General features: G+C 41.9%; 1 long non-coding RNA gene across 1 annotated transcript; it reads right to left on the reverse strand.

Annotated features, from left to right (window-relative positions):
• Window positions 1-1,545: 1,545 nt before the first annotated feature.
• On the reverse strand, window positions 1,546-8,914 carry LOC125945604 (uncharacterized). The gene is made up of 4 exons (XR_007467041.1): window positions 8,820-8,914; window positions 6,443-6,620; window positions 2,878-2,992; window positions 1,546-1,799 (listed from the first exon to the last, which is right to left on the reverse strand). It is a non-coding gene; the product is annotated as an uncharacterized LOC125945604 (long non-coding RNA).
• Window positions 8,915-23,442: the final 14,528 nt, after the last annotated feature.

A 23,442-nucleotide genomic window follows, 5' to 3' on the forward strand; every position in this document is an offset into this window, starting at 1 on the left:
CGTCGATTTCTTTTTGTGCATCTGTGTCTACGCACATCACGCTATGCGTGTTTGGTTATCCAGCTTATGTGCACTGCAATTCATACTGCCACTAAAGCTACGAGCCTTACATCTCGTGTAATATTCTAACTGGTTGCTATTGCATTCCACTCATTTGCATTAATGGCGAAAGTATGATTTTTCAACTAAAGATACCAATTAAAGATGTCCTACGGACGGATTTGAGCAGAGGATGTCCTGCACAGACACATTTTAATGTAACCATTACCCCCCGCCCCTCCCACAATAAGGGCATGCCTCACAATCGGATCCTAGGTTTGGCATGCTAAACCCCGCAATTTGCTTCAAAAAACTAATACGTAATCATATGTCAACACGTAGGCCAAACCCTAAGGTAGTGCAGGAGAACAAATGGAGTCCGACACTCCTACTACCTTCACGCGAGGAGTGACGCCATCAAGTGAGGTGCGCATTGACTCCTCCCCTATCTCAGCCTAAACGTGCTCAGGAAGACTTTCTATTTATTGACTTCAACTAGAGGTTGAATCACCCGCCAGCTTTTTCCGAGATAATTCAAACAGAATATTCAAATAAATTAAAATCGAAGACTGCAGACATAATTTTTGTAACTTGTCAATTTGAGAACTTCTTCTGCCTTTCCCAATTCTGAATGTACATTACGTAAATTATATTTTTGTGGAGTACTTGAATGGACCTATGTGACCATGTGACGTAGATAGGTGACTAACCTGCGTGTTTAGAACACGCGAAAATAGCCAAAATGTCATTGTCTTCTTGGCTGCTTGCCGCGAAATACACATGGCACCAAATTTGTCTGTTCAAGGATAGAAACTTTGTTGGGGAAACTGCACAGTTTACCTGTAGGGTTCAGTGTGAATTCAGCGCGTTTAATGTTTCTCAGTTTTGAGTGACTTTGAGTGCGAAGCATCCCTTTTTTTTTTTTAGTTTCCATTGCTGCACGGTTTAGTAGGTTGCCCTGTATTGCGAAACATTTTATCGCATCTAAGAACATGGAGCTCAATCATAAGTAATTTATTTGGGAAGTCAAGGCCGGCTTTTCCGTGTGGGCAGCCAATAAACACATTATTTTTTCTGATTCCCAATTTCAAGTACGCAAACGCTATCAAAACTTTTCATTCACCCTTATAATATTGTAAATATTTTCTTTCTCTTTTCCTTGTACCTGATCTCTAACTCCGAGGTATTACAATGTCAGTGGCGGGCCGAGATAAAAGACACAAACTTGCAAAAAAAATGTCTGTCAGACTCTTAGAAAACAGAACCCAAAGAGGCGCAGGAAACAGAAAGATCCATGAAGTTTAAATGCCCCAGTGCAAAAAAATATTATGCACTGCAACGTGCGAAGCAACTTTTAAATGTCTCTTGTAAGACTAATAAGTTCCTAAAATTTATCTAACTTGTAAAATATTATATAACTTTTCCCATTAAAATAGAAGCTAACGAATTGTTTTTTTTTCTAAACCTGGTATAGAATTATGCTCGTATGAACCACAGTAATGATGAACCAGGCCAACTCCGAGTCTCTGGTTAATACAGTAATTTAAGAATGCATATTTTTTCACAGTAAAGGTATGCGACAATTACATTAATTTAATCTTAGCATATGTTGTATATGTGCACTGCAAGGTACACTATTAGAAGTCATTCATTTGATTGACTTCTTCTTTGTTGAAAACCATGGGCAGCAAAATGGAAAAGGTGCACCTCTTGGCTCAAGCTGCAGGCGGTCGGGCGCGTAATTTCTCGGGACGGTGCAGCTGGAAAGACAAAAAAGGACGCCACAAGTATTTGGGATAACGCACTGTGGCTGCAATTCAGCTTATGTTCACGTTAGTATAATAGTATATTAAAATTTTGTCATCCTCATCAATTCATTGTGTTGCAATTGTGTACGTTATATACCTTTTGGCAGCTAACAGCGCTTTTCGAAAGTTAGATCGGAAGTTACCAAGCTATATTATTATTCATTTCACTATCCATTTAAGGAAGACAGCAACGCCAGGAAACTTGTAATTCGGCATTATGTTTCGGACTTGTGCAACCGGAATTTTCTTTTTCTTCCTGGTGATAGCAGGGGAAATTGATCCATTGATTGTCAAAAAATTATACGATGTTATAGAGTTTCCTGAAGGAACTTAATAACCCGATAGAGATGTAAAATTTCAGTTTTTCTGACACCAATAAACTAGATGACTTGGACATGTATCACGCGTAGATATATGTAATCATTAGTGCTGCTTCTGTTGGGCGAATTTCTGCTTTACGCCAGCATTGATTTTGGTACGTGTGACTACTTGCTTTTCATTACAATATATGTATTTTATGGTGGTTTTAACAGCTTTCACGCTAAAAGACCTCCAGAATATGCGCAGAGTGTAGCAATGACTTATACGCTGAAACGTAATTTTGATGTACTCGTACTTTGGACATCACACAGCAGATTTTATGAGTCCTTAACGATGTAAGTATATATGCCTACATATAGTGTCAATGTTGCTCTCAAGAAAAGTTCTCTTATGCTTCTCAACTGGCTTGTTTACCCACTCATTTGTTAACTTAATGTGTCTTCACTGAGATAATGCCCGAGCCACTTTTTTTTAAAGTTTACTTACCAGGAGTATGTGATATGTTTATTCTCGTTAGTAGGATTTTCTCATTAAAATCCCTAGAAGCATATAAACTTTCCCTTATTTGTGGAACATGCCAGCTTGCGAATTTACTCAAGAAGAAATAATACTTTCCGCTTTTTAAGGACATATTTGGTTTACTTATTGATACTGGTCACCTAAAGTGACATTACATCGCGACGTACCACAAATAAAATTTTGTACTCACTGCTCTTCATGCAAATACCCAGCCGTAGCATTGCATGTCACTTTCCTGCAAAATGTAGATGACTCCACTGTGTGGCCATCTGGCATTTTGAATTCATTGCTGACCATGCATGATCCTGGATAGGCATTCACATATTTTTTTTAAATGAGGGCTCAGGGAAGGCTTTCGATTATAATTGGCATTATACTCCAAAAGCAACAACATTTCTCAATTCCCGTGTCAGCAAAAAAAGCTACCTTGTTTGGTAATGCCTTGAAAATCTAGAGAACATGCAAGATTTTCTTCTGAACAGTACAGCAGTGCTGACAATGTTCTAAAATGGCCACGATTTTAAAACAACGCCTTTTCAAATACGTCATGCAAATGTATTCAGGATGAATTCTATCGAGTGAGAAAATCAGAGAGATTGCAAAAAAGAAAAAAAAATGAAAGCTGGTGTTACATCTACAAAAAAAGCTGCCGTGAAGGCTGCCACGTGCACGCTACAGTATCACATGTGAAATTACGCGTAAATTACTGCGAATTGCGGTTCTTGCTCTCATACTCTCTCTTGCTCTCGGCTCTCATACCTTCGTGGCTTTTGTTGGCAATGCAAGACAAAACTGTCTCGCACAAGAAAGCACGACACGGCGAAAATAAAAGGATGGAAATGCTTACTCCTTCGCAGAACATTTTACTTAAAGGGCAAACTGAAAAAAAGAAATGACCTCGGAATATTGCTACACTAAAGGACCTGTGAATGCTGCTCCGAGTGCCGAACTACGTGCGCCAAGAGAAAGACGTTTATTTCACATCGAGTTAAACACTTGACCAACACAAACATTGCGCTTGTCATGTCTAAATGTATCCTCTGAGCTATGTTTTGCCCAAAGGAATCCTCAGCCGATATATAAACAGAGTGACTGAATGACTACTCGAAAAGTTGCCACATTTTTTAAATGAAATTCTTGACACATTTCGCTTGTGCTTCGACAAATACAATGTGCTACACTCCTCGGTTAGTTTTTTAACAAGTACCAACGTCATTTATAATTTCGAATTCTACAAACGTTATACGCGCAGAAGAAATTATTATTGTAGCGTTTTTATGCTAGAAATCGGCTATGACGTGTAGAAAATGATTGCGTATCTGGGGTTACTATAAAGTAGGTACTAGTATATTCTGTAAAAATGTCGATATCTCTTGCAGATACTACGACGTGTAACTTTAGTAGGACGTTCTGGCTGGCTAATTGGTTCATAAATTTTAGACATTTTTAAAACTGCGCTAAAAGCGAGGACCTTCGAAAGAAACACACACGAAACCGCGAGCGCAGTTTTTTCGCGCACTTTTAAAACCGTCTAAAAAAACTACGTGTAACGCCATATAACAAATTCTTATTTCTCTGTTTCCACCACTTTACATAATGCTCTATCTGATACACATAAATACACGACCATTGTTTATAGTTCTAAACTGAGTACGTCAGCTGTGTCCTGTTGAATGGGGGTGGCTTAAACGCGGGAAGCGTAGAACTTTATTGGGAATCTGGAAAACGTAGCTTTCCTCAAGGCTTTCTGAGTTACAACACAGCTCGGCAATGGATCTCACCGGGTCTCACCAACTCTAGATTGTGTTCATTGGCCCATACTCGCGATTTCGCCTGCTATCAGCAGTCTCCCGTTGCGAAAGATATTTATTGTATCGCCTGTGCTGATTGAAGTATCGGTGACTAATGGCTACTCATTGCTCATCGGATTGGGCGATAGCACCGTATGGAATACTTGCTGGTGTGAGGAAAGTGTAGAGCACATTTCTCGGCCACTGCTTGTGTGTGTATACTAAACAATCTGCTCTATGATTTTCTCAGCCAATCATATTCATCGATTGCTCTCGGAAAAAAAATCACGCTGAAGTTCCTCTGGGAGTTGTCTAAGTATGCGTAAGCATTGCGTCACTTGGTCATCTCCACGCAGCCCGGTTTATTCGACCAATATAAACCCTTATCAACCCTCATCGGTCGTTATCAACCTCATCGAACGTGTATCGACCCATATCAACTATTATCGGTCCTTATCAATGGATGTACAACGAAGCAGCTGCAAAACCTCCGCTAAAATTGCTGAGGGGGGTATCATAATATTATTTTTATTATTTTCAAATACTGTTGGCCGTCTTGGCCGTAAAAGGGTGGCTACAGCAAGTTTGCACATAACGTAAAAATATGTAAACACCTTACAAACGTAAATAGGACATGAAGCAATGAATGTTGAAAATACAATGCAATAACCGCCAAAAATGTAACCAAATACAAATACAATACTTTGGCTAAGAAATAAATGTTTGTAGCATTGTGACAGTGATATCGAAAACAGTATAAAAGAAAGACTACAATATGTATTCTAGAACAGTGCGACAACGTTTGCACGACGCCATCAAGATTTCATTTCATAAATGGTTTTTAACGCGTTCCTCAAAGACTTCAATGCCACTCGACTTCAAAACAGACGCCGGCAAACTGTTCCATTCTTGAATCGTTCGCGGAAAAAATGAATAAGCGTACCCCATCCAGATATGCTTTTGGAATTGAGAACATGCAATGATTGCTTGACCTGACGTTTCTATACACTAAGTGGAAGCAAGATATGGTGTGGTTTCAATATTGAAGTGGCGTTTTGATAACAAAAAATAAAATTTAAGTCTTGCCAACTTCTGCCGTTGAGCCAGTGGTGGCAAATCAAGCAATCGAAGCATTTCAGAAACAGTGTCAGTACGATAATACCGGGAAAGAATGAACCTTGCGGATTTTCTCTGTATCTTCTCAATGCGGTTTATTAATGCTGATTGAAACTGATCCCATGACACTTGCATACTCTAACGTCGGTCTAACGTGAGTTAAATATGCAAGCAGCTTGACGGATGTGGTTGCTAGCTTTAATGGGTATGCAATGCTTTATTGATATTCTTTGTGTTGTATGGGTGATTTCAATGAATATACGCACTTTGATGAATTCTTGTAGCCTCTGCCTTACGAGGGTATTAGGCATTGTATTTTTTGTTTGCATACGGGGTTATGAGCCTTTGTTTAGTTGGGCATTTGCCATTGCATTCGTCTTACGTGACGGAAAAGTTACTCGTTGGGTAGACATACAAATGCTTATGCATTAAAAACAATCCTTTGACCGTGGATGACACATTCTTGCATGCACAAGGTCGCGAAAGCTACATTATGCTATTTGAAGGTGACTGGCCCGTATAACTCTGACTGTTACTGGACTTCTGTCTGTGCACCGTGACTGCCACTTTTTGTTCCTGATATTTTTCTTACCTTGAGTTCCACATTTCTCCTTCCGCAAATCTACGGTAGCATACTGGGCACATCAACTTGTGTGCTAGTGACTGGTTCACGTACTTTCAATGCTTGAGCGCAATACACTGGTATATTATGGTGCAAAGAATAGCATTTGATCCCCTCGAATGGTATTTTTGTACAGCTGGTTGGTTACACACATGCGCCCAAAGACCGCTGAGGTTGAGGTTTCTTTTGGAAAATGGCGAAATTCGATGGCAGAAGTCGTCACTTACCTTTTGCGACCGCTACGGGAATATATAACGACCCACGGTATTTCACTACAACCCTCCTCGGTTTTGATACTACATGAGTGGTTAAGAAGGCGACGAATATTATCATTGTAAAGGTGACCATATTTTTCCTTAGAAGATTGTTTTCTTCGAAATACAAGCTTCTCGAGAATGGCGTTGTCTGAAAAAGAAGATAGCATGGTGTGGGAGCAGATAAGTAAATATATTATTATTTACAAATATTGTATATGCTAGTACAAATATATATGCACTGTGTCAATTCGTCTGCTTCTGTGTGTTTTATTGTGTCTGGAAGCGCGCTGTCTTCAAAATCAACGCCGAACAAGATATCCCTCGTCTTTAAACAGTTGTCCTTATGTTATAGTTTCCGTCTCATAGTGTCCTACACCATCCAGTTTACAAATGTAAGGTGGGCTGACATCATCCAGCACAGGATGAAGTTAGCAAGCTGCCGCCTCTCATTCTGTTTTGAGAAAGTGTGAACGTGGCTTCACCGTTCTCATTCCCCACTAGAGGTATATTGATCGATAATTGATCTCTGCGTAGAACTCGCAGTTGAATTAAAGGTTACGTTGGAGTTCCTTTCTAAATGTGCAGGAACTAAGAATGTTTTTTCTCGGCAACCAAACAACCATTTTCATTAGGTTTCTTGCATTCAAAAATGAAAATAAAGATACAATAAGTGTAGGAAGTTCATTTTTTATTCATAAATTAAAATTTTCTGAACTCTTTCTTTTAAGTGCAACATTTTTTATGCAACAAAAACGCAACAGAATAAAAAATAATATCGCCATTATCTAAACTCCATCTAATAATAGATGTAAAGCGGGCAATATTGCTGTATTATTTAAAACTCCGTATTATGCCACTGGTAATGTAGCATCAAACAATGGTTTCATGAGTAGGATGTTCTCTGAATCCTGGCTGATCGTTTCTGATGCGAAAGCAACAAATGGCCCCTTGAGCGAAAAAGCCGGCGTCTGTAGCCATTCAATGACCCTTGGATACCCATTGTCTGCGACGCCACGTCAGGGGTGCGCATCGATGGAGCAGAGTGGGCGAAAGGGAACATCTGCTGCCGCGCATGCCAGGTGTTGCGTGAGCGGAGAGGGCATCGCCGCGACGTCACGTCACCCTCGGTCTTGGAAGCCTACGCTATCCGGTCGTTCTTTTTCCGTGGAAGCTCTCGCCTACTTTGTAACTTTGTCTCAGTAATCGCTTTTAATAAATTATTGTATAAAAAACGGACTAAATTCGAAAGGAAAACCTTTGGCGGTAGTGAGTTCCGAAACCAGGAACCCCAGGCTTATAAGCCGACTGTTTCACCCATTGGGCTAAACCAGCGCCTCCTATAGAGAGCAGGCCTGTGCACCGTGCTTTATGACATCATGCCACTTGGAACGAAATTTGCATTGCCAAGCCCGGCGTGACGAAAGCGGTGACGTCAAAATCACAGCGGAGTACTCGGGAGCGTCACCATTACATTTTTCAAACCCGGTCAGGTAATATAGAAGTTCGAAACAATACATATATCTAAGGCTGCGCAATCTGTTACTGGTTTCTCAGTTATTCTTGCTAGTCGTAAACGAGAGTGCCTGCCTTGTGTCAGGAGATACCAACGTGACCGCACCACAGAAACCAGGGCAAAATAAATTACCTCGCGTGATGCCGTACGTTCGCACCAAGTATTCTACGCCTGCAATTTTTTTTTTTTGCGAGAAAGAAAATGATCTACACATCCTAACGACGCAGCCACGCAGAACTGGCTTAACTGTCTTAGCGGGATTCAGTAATGATATCGGTAATATCCTGCAGTACTTAGAAATTTTATTGTATTTCAATACAAACAGAAAAGAATGTAACGTTTCTGACTATGAAGCCATTCCAAGTGCGTTTTATTGAGTTAATATATTACAGTGAAGCTGTTATTTGCGACTAGAAGCGCTCGAAAGCGTTCGATGTCAGTTTTCACAAAATTTAGAAAACGAACTAGACTATATGCTAAGTTTTTATTTTATGAAACTGTGCGCATTGATGGGGGCAATATGCAGCAATCAGTGATAAATGTTTAATTTATATACGACAATTAGAGCCGTGTTGGAAACTCACTAATCTATTGCTTTTGGGAATTGCTATCATGAACGTGTGGTTTAAATAACTCAGCAAAAGGACAAGTCCGTTGTTGGAACGTAGACTCCAGGATAAATCTCCCCTGTTTCGTCCTCTGACGATAGCTTAGCGCTATACACCGACACTGACGTGTACCCCGAGTGTCACGTACGAAGCTAACACTATTACAGCACTTGAAATTTAAACAGCCTTTCATAGGAGCATAAATGAAGTATATATATGCACTTACGTTCAAAATAATCACGGAGCTGCTGTCCAGCGTGTCCTGTTCGGGCAATCCTGTTCTATATTTTGACTCGAACGGCTTCCGTCGTATGAACGTTCTGCAGTGTTCGGAGCGACGGAGATGAGGTACTCATAAGGCAAGCCACGTTCTGAAGAGCAATTGCGCTTGGCCTATGCCTTTTGAGTGCTGTTATCTTTGACAGCCCATTAAAACTGAAAAGTTCAAGAGTAAAACCCCCCCTAAAAAAGTCGAATGACCTATTGAAAAATGTAGATGGGCTGCCAGATGCAATATGCGTGCGTGGAAGCTCTAATTATATCCTCTTGTTTGAAAGGTCAGATTTTGCAACATTCTCCTGTGATAGCTGATAGCTCTGTGCTGGTAGAGATCGTCATCGTTAGGTCAAATAATTTTTTTCAATATTTGGGACTTTAATTAGGTACCGGTAATGATTTCTTCGGTATCTGCTCTTACAGTTACATAGATGACTGTTGCTAACAGAAAAAAAAAAACGCCGTGGTGGTTCAGTAAGCTAAGGCGTTGCGCTGCCGAGCACGAGATCGCGGGATCGAATTCCGGCCGCGGCGGCCGCATTTCGATGGAGCCAAAATGCAAAAACACCCGTGTGCTTGCGTTGTAGTGCACGTTAAAGAACCCCAGGTGCTTAAAATTAATCCGGAGTGCTCCACTACGGCGTGCCTCATAATCAGAACTGGTTTTGGCACGTAAAACCCCAGAATCAATCAATTGTTAAGAGAAAAACTAAAGCATGCAGGTAATCCTATATGTGAGAGTAGCTCCAAACTTATTAATGTATATTGCTTGATCCTGTGAAATTGACTACTCTTCTGAATGCATTATTTGGCGTAGAAGAGAAGAAAATAATACATGGTCTTCAGCTCCTCACAAGAACATACCGTAGAGGTGCTAGAACCTGCTGGCGATAGAAGTTAATGGACTTCTACCCCTCCTTAACTGAGTGATGATATAGCTCCTATTATATAGCTTCTAGCGACATTCCTTTCTCGAATGAAGATTGCAACAGTTGTAGCCCTGTATGACAAGGGTTATAAATTATACATCCGAAATTACCGTCTGATTTACATTCTCCCCATATTTTCCAAATGTTTAGAAACACTTCTTGCAAAGTAGTTGTCCTCGTTTGTTTCAAAATACAAATTCCTCTCAAAGGCTCACTACGGTTGTCAAAAAATCAGTTAGCGGATCTTGCCCATCTCGACCAAAAATAATTCATCCCCCTTAACATTGAACTCAAACTTCTGACTATTGGCATATTTGTAGTCTTTGCCAAGGCTTTCGATTTATTAATCATCACATAATACTTCGAAAACATGAAAGATACGGTATAGGAGACCTTGCATTGGAGTCTTTCAAGTCGTACCTCACAGACAGACAACACTTTGTCTCAATAAATAATCTGAAGTTACATATAAACGAAACAGCTGCAGGGGTCCCTCAATGGAGCATCCTCGGCCCGTTGCTCTTCAATCTCTACGTGAATAATGTCGCATATATGCATGAAGAGGCAAAGCTCCTAGTGTGCACTGCCAACATTAGCATATTCATGTTCCCCTCCTGTCCTAACAAGTAAATTTTCCAAGCAAATGTACTTCTTTGCAAGCTGAGCACATGGTCCGTGCAGAACTTCCTTAGAGTTAATGTTAACGATAACGAAAGCCGTTATTTTCCACACTAAGAATACTCGTATTCCATCAGACCTAAACTTCATCTGTGCTTAATTCAATTAAGCACAGATGAAAACAGTTAATACTATTAGGATTCTTGGCATATATTTTTATTGCCATCTGTTCTGGGAAGTTAACTTCGTCCCTCAGAAAGATATCCACACTGTAGGCCTATTATGTCGAAATAGATATGCTTTTCCTGCGCCGGTAAACACTTGCTATATAATGCATTATTTGCCTCCCATATACAGTGTTGTCATTTGATATGGCGTTCGACACCTGAATCGAACAGTAACAAGCTGCTACTGCTGCCAAAAAGAAAAAAAAGTCTTGCGCATATTGAAAACTTACCATGTATAGAGCACATGGAACCTCTCTTCCAAAAGTATAATCTTCTTAAAATTCAACAAATATATATCCAAAGACTATTAAAGCAATTTTATCTTAGTCATCGCAGACATTACCAGACATTCGTAGAAATAGCAAACTTAAAACATTGTCAACCTGCATGACATACTCGTCACACAGAAATCAGGAAAGTTCCCAGGTCCCGAACTAACTACGGCGATCAAATGCTTCAGCGTCGCCTACCGAAAATTCTCAATAAATTACACGATAGAGGCATGGAAATTGGCCGCCTAACTCAGGCCGAAATTCAGAGTTCCTCACGAATTGTGACTCCACTGTGTAAGACATTTTAACGCTGCATTATTCTGACCGCATTATTTGACTTATGGACTGTTTTATTTTCAAGCTATAATGTCATCTTAATGAAGTTAGCATTATATTCGTTTCTGTTTTCACTGTATTGTAATCCATATTGATCTGTTTTCCTGAGAAAGTGCTTTAACGCTGTGTAACCATGTGCGTATGCCTTTCATTGTTGGTGCTTGGGCGGTGGTCGAGGGCTCATCACGCAATTTGCATGCAGTTTTTACTTTTTCTACCTCCATTCAAGAGAATGGGAAATGAATTATTGAATAAGTAATTAAATAAATAATGAATGAATGAATGAATGAATGAATGAATTAATGAATGAATGTTACATGCGTGTCACAGGAGCACAATCCTACTGACATCAGTGGGAAGTATCGTGTTTTACTTATTTTCATTTCAGGAAGGCAGTTATATACAGTGTCAGTATAAAATTTTTATTCAATAAATATACTTTTCATATGTCACTTTCTGTAATGTTCTACTCACTATATTTTTAAATAGCCACTTTAAGCTTCGCAATAAACAAAGGTCATGTGCTACTCCCAAGTTTCCTTCCCTAGAAAACAGCCACGATAGTGACAACTTCTTACTTTGCCCACTGCTTCCGTTGGTAGTTCTTATGAGGAAAAATTTGATCTGTGGTCTATTCCTTTTCCTCATTCAATAGAGAAAATTCAGAGAAACAGTTATTCAGCAAGCCAATTTCTTTATTAATGCATAAGACATCTTGAACATTATTATCCGGACGCATGAGTGCAACGCGATTGCAAATTGCAAAATAATATGCATGAGTGCCCAAACGCAGCATTAGGTTGGGAGGTGAGCAAGTGCACCTGAATCGTTCAAGGCAAGAAAAGAAAAAGAAATGTAGCCTGAGGTGTAATAATTGCCGCTAATATTATTGTTGAAATTATGTTAAAGATTTTATTGCTAAAGCCTGAGAACTAAACTCTTAAACGACACTAGCATTCAATATGTTTTTCACCAACAGAGCTCCTTAATTGAGTTTTTAATTATACTGCAGATATGACGAACAGAGACGGCGCGCGACAGTTGACATACGGATCCAAATTCAATGCATCACTATTCAGCGTCGCCAATGCACCGACTCTGGCTCTGTGTCAGCCTGGCTATATCCTCTGCAGTCTCTCTCATCAGTGCGCAGGTGGACCTGCACAGCTGCAGGCCATGCCTCAAATGTTTACCTATCTTGTGTTACATTGCTTAAAACACTGAAAAACGTGCAACAGGACATTCGGAAATGGGCGGTAAGCGAGCGCAGCCCCAACTATGTATTATTTCGTTGTAGTTCGCTGAAGCAATGTTGCCCGGCGATGCAGGAAGTGTTGAAGTTCTTAGCAGACATGTCATCATCACAGCAGCACCGAACGCTTAGTAAGCTGGAATGCTTTCCATAAACAGAAGTCAAGCATTAGTGATGTCACAAAATTACATTAACACAATGTCTAAAGAACGACACAACTTCTAAAACGAAAGCTGTGAACTACGCCTCGCTTGTACGTTTGAAGTCAGATCTATGTAAAACAAAAATTGTGGTCTGTTTAGTAATTGTCATTATTTTGAAACCGACCCAGAAGTCAAAAACAAGCGACAGCTGATTGACCCGAAGGGTAGTCGTGAGGAGAAACGCTAAAAAGAAGGAAATATAAGGGATTTAAAAAACTTTACTCTCTTATGGCAGCAGCTGTGTCATCATAGATTTTACGCTGCATAGAATAAAGCATTTCTTTAAGAAAACCAACACCTAGGCATGCTACTTATATTATTTCTTGCAACAGTGCGAAATGGAACCCAATGTTCTAAAGTAAATAAATTGCTAGACAAGTTTCTGGCTTCTTAATTAGAAAGAGCGAGAAGACCGGAAAATAAACGGTGAATTGCAGTCTCCACGAAGAACAAAACCATCTACCATTAAGCTCAAGTTTAGTCACTCTCAACGTTTTTCAGGCTTACACAGATTTTTCAGGTTGTACGGGGGGACACGATACTCTTAACTGTTTCAGCCGTTTAGACTGCTCAGCTGAGAAGTATAACTAATGAGCTTATCAGATAAGCACTTTATACTCAAACAGATCACCTGCGCCGAGTTATGTTCCACTGGTAACGTTTGCTTAAGTGTACAGGACCTGTATATCACTGAAATAGTTACACACGTATAGGCGCCGAAATTCGAGTGAACCACAAGGTCGTTTATACTTCGAACGAGGTAAGGTAATTTATCGCATACCCTCAGCCGCAGCGCCGCGATTAAGGCATTGCGCAGCTGACCTCGTGGTCGAGGGTTTGATGCCGTGAGGGTGTCGACTATTTCTATCGAAGCGAAGTTATGCAATACCCTCTTACACTTATATTTAAGGGCACGTTCAAAACAGCCAGATTATCAAAATAATTAGAGACCCCCCCTCCTAAGCCATGCCCGAAAATTATGTCGTGGCTTTGGCATGTAAGAACCGATAATTTAAATTTATTTTTTCATCTGAACGCTTTTTACCGCAAAAAGCACATATGAGCTAGAGAACAAAAGCTGATGAGAAAAGCGGCAACCGCAAGGGTGCCGCCATGTTGCTGCCTCTCAATTTTTAACGCTAAAAATATTTAAAATATTATGCAAAAAGAAGCATTGACACGTATAGCAAGTACGTATAAAAATGTAGAAAGATAATTCCGTATATTTTTGAGCAACATAGCGGGTGGCTATTAGTAAAAAAAAAATTTCTGTAAAAGTTACGGTGGTTGAAAATATACGTTTGCAGGCAAGTAAAGTAGATGGCGCCACCATACTGAGGGGGGCTTAGGATCGCGCTGATTTCTCCTCTCGGACCTCGTCGTCGGCGCCTGCGCAGAGTAGCAACACGGCGGCACCCTGGCGGTTACAGATTTCAATCCATGCGTGCTATGGGGACCTTTTCCTGTAGAGATGGGCGTATTAACTATATGATTCATAACAAGATAGTATTCAGCATAAAGGCCGTAGTAGATACACACAGAATGAGAATGCAGCGGTTTGGTGCACATCTGCCACAGCGACGAGGCTCACGACATCAAAATAACATTAATAAGGGCCGGCGTTTTGCGTGCGAATACCACGATCTGACGACTATGAGTTATACCGTAGTAGGATAATGTGGATCAGTTTTGACCACCTGGGGTTCATTAAAGTGGAATTATCTCTAGTGCACGGGGTTTTACCATTTCTACCATATCGAAATGGTAAAACCCGCCACCGCCATGGCTTTGTATTCAACCCGCGACCTCGTGCTTAGCAGCCGAATGCCTCAGCCGCTATAGTAACGCCTTGGTGAAGGCTTGTTGGTTAATCTTTAGAACTAAACTCGAAAAGTACAACTAAAACAAGGACACAGAACGAAATTAATACAAGAGAACAAACCCGCTAATCGGGATTTTGACATCAAAACCATACCATTGTGATTTAGTACGATCCCTCCAGCTACGCCTAGGAATGCGCCGTAGCAGTAGGTGGGTGTGATGTAGCACAGTGTATGTGAGGTCGCGATTGTTAGACTGAACGAGGGCCTTTCTAAAGAACAGGGTAGAAGAGTCCAGTAAGACAAATTAGAGCGCAAGAAATACACCCGCATACACACACATGCAGTGATTACAAAAAGTCCCCTGATACAGGTGCTATTTCGAGGGTCGCCGGCTAGCCGTAGATGGTGCGTACGAAAAAAAAATCCCTGTGAACTCGGCCCCAGATTCGCTGGCACAAGCCTTTTCATTTGCGTCTTTTTTTTAGAGCACAGCTCTTAATTGCCCGTTCCGGCGGCGAGCGTCGGTGGCGTAACCGAGCGAACGAGCACAGCAGCGAAGGATGAAACAGAAAAGCGTAGTGCTGACAATGGCTACGAGATGGCGCCAGAGTACCGCGCGTCGTCGGTTCGCTTCTTCATCTGTATTTTGTCGCTGGGTTTCATCGGCTAACAAATGTTAAACGTTATCCCTCGACGCAGGACGCGCCTTCATGTATGAGAAGTTTCTAGAATGTTATCGATAGTTCTATCTGTTGGCTGTTGTCACGAAAGCTTTTTGTAATCTGATTGTATGCTCGACGTGAATTGTGTAGTGCTTCCTGAAAGCCACGCGGGGCCGCAGCAATCACTCTGGAACATTAGACGAGCCATGTATAAAAGCCAACGCGCATGACCCGCAAAAGAAATTTTCGACGACCACCGACTCTGCTCGCCGCCATCGTTGTGCTTCGAGTGTTACTTCTTTTGCACGCTTCGCTCCATCTGCAACGTGCCGCCCGATAGAGATTGTCCGTGCCAGCCACGGTGTAAGAAATATACTTCAGGTGTTGACGCTTCGCCCAACGGTGTGATCAGATCTTGTTCGGCGCAAAACCCGCGGTCGCGCCAGTGGGACGAGCGTTCGTTAAGACGCCAGCATGCAATGGCCTAGGTTGCCTAAGCTACGGCTTGGCCCCATCGGGCCCTGAGCCACAGCTGCGTGGGGGCGCTGCGGCTCAGGCGCCGATGGGGCGTTGCTAGAGCGAACACGATGTGTGGGTGCTCTCCGCCGCGGCGAGGGGCGAGTGTCAACACCTGAAATACATTTCTCACACCGTGGTTCCAGCAAATAAATCGCGAAATCAAAGCACGTATACAGCTGGATTCATATTTCGCGTTATGGAGTATCGTAATCGTTGCTGAATTTCTTTGGCCGCACCTCCTCGTGTTTATGTATATTTGAAAAATATTTCGGGACTCAAGATTATCACTTAAAAAAGTGTACATTTGCTCGTCACGCCTCGCACATATTTCTGTCTTTGACAAATCATGTAGGACGCGGCGAGTATTTAGAAAAGCCTCTTTTATTTTTCTTAACGAAAGATCTAAGTTTTTCTGAAGTTAGCTTTGTTTTACAACAATGTTCGCACTTGAAAGAAAACGGGAAGTTTAACAAAGCATCGCACTACAGCAACGCTTGACATGGCTCATATAAATAGCTTCGTTTAGACCAGTTGGTCATCATGCAGTACCAAAGCTATTTCCACTTGATAACAACAAGATAGCTTCCGTCAGTTATAAAAGAAAACAGGAATTAGGTTGTGCTTATATCATAATCTGCATTTGCGCGACCCAGAATCATATGTCGCGGTAAGAAGCTAATGTTCTATATCAAAACAGATTGACAACTTTTTAGCGTTTTCGTTAACTGGGAAAGCTAACCCTGTTTGGCTTGACTTAACCGTTATGGCGAGCATTTCTATTGTATAGGAGTCTATAAACAGGAAAGTTTGGAAAGTCATGCGCAAGTTGCGCCAGTTGATGAGCGACGCTTCTGCTCGAGGTCGTGACAAGTCGTGGTTTGTTTGCCAGTAGTGCTTTTCTTTCGAGGCACATTTGGTAAGTTGCATTCACTATTATTCATTTCTCTGAGGATACTTTGCAACAGCTTTGAGTTTTAGCAACGTTCTGTTAGGGAGAGGGCAGTGTTGATCTCTTCTGATCGTGGCAGATGCAGATAAATTTTGGAGTTAATTTGATGTTTGCTTTCAGGAAAACGAGACAGCTGAACACTCGAAAAAGGATAGCGTCTGTGTTTTTTTTTTTTGTTTGTTTTTTTACGCACAGATACGTAGATAGTTCGCGTGACTTTCTGTTAAACTAAGAAATTCTTTTCGGATTTCCTGAGTTCCGAAAATAACGCTGTATCAGGTTAGATACTGGTTATTCTGCACAATTATACTTCAGCTGATTTTAGAAATCGCCGGATGTTTGTTCCCGCACGCACGTAGAGAGTACCGCCCTTAGAAACTGGCTGCGCGGATCGTTCTTAGTAATGGTATACTCTACAGATATAATTTCTCTTCGACATATTATTTAAGGGTATGCCTAAGGCTGTGCATGTCTCGAACGTGTATATAGAAGACGGCAACATTTCAGTTTCATTTAAGCGCGAATCTTCTTGTAGTCTTGAACGCGTAATTTAGGCAAGCGTTTTTTTATAGTATAGGGTAATCTGAAGGTCGTAAGTCCGAATCCTCCTCCAGTCTACTAAACTTTCAGGCCTGGAGAGGCGCCTGATACCGGCAAAAATATCGCCGAGAGCTAGTGGGGCTATACTAGTCAAGGTGCAACCAAATTAGGAACACCAGCTAAGCTTCAACAAAGTCACTCCCTCACCAGAACAGGAATTGGCCTCCCTGGTGCAGTATTCGGTCGCCACCTCCCTAATGACTCCTACAATTTACCCATGGACCTCAGTCCCCAGCGGCAGCGGAGCACCTGACCAAGGCGGCGGTCAGACCTGCGACGCGGCAGAGGGTGCTAAGAATCTCTGGGTCCGGACAGGCCGCAACTGGCAGCTGAACCTCGCAACGTTCAACACGCGCACCCTATCGAGTGAGGCTAGCTTAGCAGGGCTATTTGAAGAATTATCACGTATTGCCTGGGATATTATTGACCTTAGTGAGGTGAGAAGAACTGGTGAGGCTTATATACTGCTGACTAACGGCCACGTCCTCTGCTACAGAGGTATGCCAGATAGGAAAAAATTCGGAGTAGGATTTCTAGTCCATAAGGACATAGCGGGCAACGTTGATGAATTCTACAGCATTATTGAGAGGGTAGCAGTCGTCTTAATAAATCTGAATAGGGTGTATAGAATGAAGGTTGTACAAGCCTACGCCCCAACCTCTAAACACGATGATGAAGAATAGAACAGTTTTATGAAGATGTTGAATTACCAACGAGAAAGGTGCAAACTCGGTATACTGTAGTCATGGGCGACTTCAATGCAAAAGTGGGGAAAAAGCAGGCTGATGAGCAAGCAATTGGCAACTACGGCATCGATTCTAGATGTTCTAGAAGAAGTCTAGCAGGATTCTAGGAAGGAGAGATGTTGGTAGAATTCACGGAAAGGAATAGGCTCCGAATCTTCTTCTTATATCTTCTTCAAGAAGCGCAGCAACAAGAAGTGGACCTGGAAAAGCCCTAATGGAAAAACAAGGAATGAAATAGATTTCATACTCCCTGCCGATCCCAGGAAAGTGCAGGGTGTAGAAGTGTTAGGTAGGGCAAAGTGCAGTGACCGTAGGTTAGTGAGGTCTAGAATTTCTCTCAATTTGAAGAGAGAAAGAATAAAGTTAGACATGAAGAAACAGGCCAACCTAGACGCATTGAGGGTAAAAGCAGACGAATTCAGGCTGGTGCCAACAAACAAATATGCAGCATTAGAACAGGAAAATAAAGACAACATAGAGGTAATGAATGAAACCGTAACTAGGTTGATCTCAGAAGCAGCAATTGAAGTGGGAGGTAAGGCACCAAAGCCACCAGTAGGTAAGCTCTCCCAAGTAACAAATAGGACCTAATAAGAAACGTCAAAACATGAAAATGTCAGACTCGAGAGGTCAGATAGAATTCGCTGAACTGTCGAAACTGATCAACAACAAGAAAGTAAAGCATATCCGAAATTATTACGTGGAACAGATTGAGGAAGCAGTAATATATGGACGCAGCATGAAATCAATGAGAAGATAACTAGGCATAGGACCAGTCAAAATGTACGCACTGAAAGATAAGAAGGGTAATATCATCAGTATTTGGGATAATATAGTAAAAGTAGTAGATGAATTCTATACTGACCTATACAGTACCCAGAGCATCCAAGCTACTTTCATTCGAAGTGGTGATGAATAGGATACAGAAGCCCCTTCTATAACTAGCGATTAAGTTAGAAGGGCCTTGAAAGGCATGACCAGGGCAAAAGCCGCTGGAGAAGATGGAATAACTGTCGATTCAATCAAGGATGGAGGAGATATCATACTTGAAAAGTTTGCGGCCCTTTATATGCAATGCCTCACGACTTCAAGTGTACCAGAAAGCTGGAAGAACGCCAACATTAAACTCATCCCTGAGAAGGGAGACGTTAAAGAATTGAAGAATTATAGACCAATTAGCTTGCTCTCAGTATTGTATAAAATACCCGTATTCACCAAGGTAATTTCAAATAGAATCAGGGCAGCACTTGACTTAAGCCAACCAAGAGAACAGGCTGGCTTCAGGAAGGGATATTCTACGATGGATCATATCCATGTCATCAAACAGGTAATAGAGAAATCTGCAGAGTACGATCAACCCCTCTATATGGCTTTCATAGATTATGAAAAAGCATTTGATTCAGTACAGATACCAGCAGTCATAGAGGCATTACGTAACTAAGGAGTACAAGATGCATACGTGAATATATTGGCAAATATCTACAAGGATTGCACAGCAACCTTGGTTCTCCACAAGAAATGTAGAAAGTTACCTATCAAGAAAGGGCTCAGGCAAGGAGACACAATCTCTCCAATGCTATTCACTGCATGCTTAGAAGGAGTATTGGAGCATTTAGACTGGGACGGCTTAGGAGTGAGAATGAACGGCGAATATCTCAGCGACCTTCGGTTTGCAGATGACATCGTCCTATTCAGCAACAGTGGGGACGAATTACAGCAAATGATTCAGGATCGTAACCGAGAAAGTGTACGAGTGGGGTAAAAGATTAATATGCAGTACACCCCCAAGCTCGAGAACAAGTTAAGGACCGCACAAAGAGCAAAGTAACGAAAAATGTTAGGCCTAAAGTTAAGAGACAGGAAGAGAGCACTGTGGATCAAAGAACAAATGGTGATAGACGATATTGTAGTTGGCATTAAGAGAAAAAAGTGGAGCTGTGCAGGCCAAGCAATGCGTAGGGTGGATAACTGGTGGACCATTAGAGTTACAGAATGGATGCCAAGAGAAGGGAAGCGCAGTCGAGGAAGGCAGAAAGCTAGGTGGAGTGATGAGGTTAGGAAATTCGGACGCGCAAGTTGGAATCAGCTAGCGCAAGACAGGGGTAATTGGAGATCGCAGGGAGAGGTCTTCGTCCTGCAGTGGCCATAAATATAGGCTGATGATGATGATGATGATGATGATGATGATGATGCAGAATACAAATATAATGTTCAATAGCCTGGCAAGGAAACAAGAATTCAGGATCGCTAGTCAGCCTCTAGAGAATGTAAAGAAGTACGTTTATCAAGGTCAATTACTACAGGGCACCCTGATCATGAGCAAGAAACTTATAGAAAAGTAAAATTGGGCCGGAGTGCATACGGCAGGCATTACCAAATCCTGACTGAGAGATTACCACTGTTGTTGAAAAGAAAATTGTATAATCATTGCATTCTACCGGTGCTAACATATGGGGCACAAACTTGGAGGTTAACAAAGAAGCTTGAGAACAAGTTAAGGACCGCACAAAGAGCGATGGAACGAAAAAAATGTAGCAGTTTCGCCCGAAAGGCGAAGCATCAATTGCGATAGCAAATTGGTACAGAGCTATTCGGAGTAGGGATAGTAGAGTAGTTTTATCGGCTGCATTAACTTGGACACATTCGCTTTCTAACTGAATTGACAAGCGTGGTGTCATCGCGCACAAGCAAACATGAATAGATCACATTGAATGACCACAGACAATGACTGTCAAAACGCTGGCCGCAAGCGGAGCCGCTGCAGCGGGCGAAGGATCGTGCGGTCTATCGCTTCAATGGAAACTGGGCGGGGCGAATGCACAGCGCATACAAAGGTCAGAGCCGTGAGGAGATAAGAGACGGTGCGGGTGACGGCCACCACAGCTAGTGCAAGCGTGTTTGTTGGCAGAGGAGAAGCTGCTCCCCCCCCCCCCCTCCCTTTCGCGCTGCCTCCCCGCTTTTTTTTTTTTTTTTTGCTTTCGCGTGGGAGATTGCGTTGCCACGTCTCCTTGCGATCGGTTGCAAGATACGCATTTGGTGCCGCAGAACAGCGTCGCCCCGCCTCCCTCTCCCCATACCCCCACAGCCTTTCGAGCGACGGTCGCGTTTGCTTTCCGCCATGCGTTGGATCTCCGTGATAGCGAGCGTCCCCCGCGCGCTTTCACTCGCGCATACGGCGCGCGGCGACGATTTTATCGCCCTTGGAATCTATACGGAACCTCACGGCGACGGCGACGCTGACGGCATAAGTCTGGTTGAAGTGTCCATATAACTGCTATCGCAATAAAATGATAGGCCTAACGTTAAGAGAAAGGAAGAGAGCGGTGTGGATCGGAGAACAAACGTGGATAGCCGATATTTTAGTTGACAATAAGCGTAAAAAGTGGAGCTGGGAAGGCCATGTAACCGGTGGACCATTAGGGTTATAGAATTGAGACCAAGAGAAGGAAAGCGCAGTCGAGGACGGCGGAAAACTAGGTGGAGTGATGAAGTTAGGAAATTCGCAGGCGCAAGTTGGAATCAGCTAGCGCAAGACAGGGGTAATTGGAGATCGCAGGGAGAGGCCTTCGTAATGCAGTGGACATAAATATAGGCTGATGATGAGGATGAGAAAACAGGAAAGTTAATGCCCTACAAATAAAATAGTTATTCCTTCGGCTTATCGCTACACCTGTAAAATATGTTTCCTGCTTTGAATCAATAAGTTTCATAGGATGGAATTTATTGCCTGAAGCTATAACTAGTGGCTTTTGTATTTCAGCTATTGTTGTTTGCCTTGCTCAGTGCGTTTCGCACTGACAGGGCCACGCCTATAACCAATTCATTTAGCTTACAAAACTTGTTATGTTCTACAATGATACGGAGGGCTACCATGAGCACTTCTGTACTGTCTTTTCACTCAAGCGGACGCCATTGAAGGCTATGAATCTCTTATGACCATTGTATCTGGCATATTATATATGCCGCCTTGCATATTATGTTATTCATGAATCTAAATTGTTTTCTTTCATTCTGCCTAATAGTACCAATATATAATCAGAATAATTTTGTGCATGTGAACAACATTGGTTAAACTAAGGGGTTTAACGACACAATGCAATGAAGTCTCCAGAAATGTTACTGGAAAGTCACCCACAAGGGGTGACTTTCCAGTGAATAATATACTTTCTCTCCTGCTACTCTAATCCCTTTTGGCTTGTAAACCTATTACTGGATGAATAAATGAATAAAAGATTAAGTGTCATCTTTTCATAAAAATCTGTGGTTCTGAAAATGGTTTTTGTGAATGTGGAATGAAGTTTTCGTTCTATCCCTCGTTGTGCGGCATTTACCTTCTTCTGAAAAGGTTTTTTACCTCCAAGATTGTGCCGAATATTGTAGTACAGGTAAAATGCAATGACTGAACATGTTTCCTTTCAATAGCATTGATAAGCTGCCGCTGATGATATGATAGTGCCTCTCATGTGCTATTTAATTATTTTTTTCTTTTTCTCTACATTATTTTATTAAGATCGGGGTTCCCTGCGAGTTGCTAGGATAAACGTAGGCTACTGAACATTACCTTCGTCTTTTGGATATTAACCTTCAAACCTAATCAGCCATGTCCTTCTCTAAGGTCCTCCTATTCTTTGTTGCAACTATTCATAATGGTCCTAGTATTCATAATGTATGAATGTCACATGGAAGTATAACGCAACATTTCACAATTAGTTTAGCCGGGAGCAGGGACCAAGAGCAATGAGGACGCTAGCAAATGTGAGATTGGGCCAACTTATTTGAAGTCCATTTCCTAGCAGCAGCGAAACAGCACACCGTGCATAGTAAATTCTACGAAGGCGCACATTCCCACATTTTAATTGGTAAATCTGTGCCGTCTGCTACAATTAGTGGCAAGACCTACGCGGGCGTGTATGATCACGCTATATTTAGAAAGGTTTTACTTCCGCAACCAGGTTAGCAAAATAGTTAGAACAAATTAGGGAGCTACTGTTCCCAAGACATAGCCTGTGTGACAGAATTTTGGATGTGACACTACTTTTGAGATGTGACACTAACACGTGCTAAGTAATACATTGACGTTGCGGTAACTGTGTGCTGTAATGCAGATACAGACGTTTTCTGAAGAAAATGAAAAGGACGCGCTTGACCCTCTGATCAGATTCGGGATGATCGCCGACATTGCTCGCCGCTATCGTGGTGCTTGACTGTTACGTGATGTTTTGTCGGCAGAGGTTCACCCAGTAAAGAGTTTGTTTTGTGATTCACAGTTTTTTTCGCTACTGTGTTCTTCACCGTCCCTACAGTATGACATCTGGTGCAGGTGCTTTGCGTTCATGATACTCCCTCACAAAGACGTGAAACAAGCCCGAATCTCGAAGACAACACAAACGTCATTCCGGAAAGTCGAGCTAGCCTCAGATTCACAGCCTACCCCCAG

This window comes from Dermacentor silvarum, chromosome 5 (assembly GCF_013339745.2).
Source record: "Dermacentor silvarum isolate Dsil-2018 chromosome 5, BIME_Dsil_1.4, whole genome shotgun sequence".
Classification (NCBI taxonomy): domain Eukaryota; kingdom Metazoa; phylum Arthropoda; class Arachnida; order Ixodida; family Ixodidae; genus Dermacentor; species Dermacentor silvarum.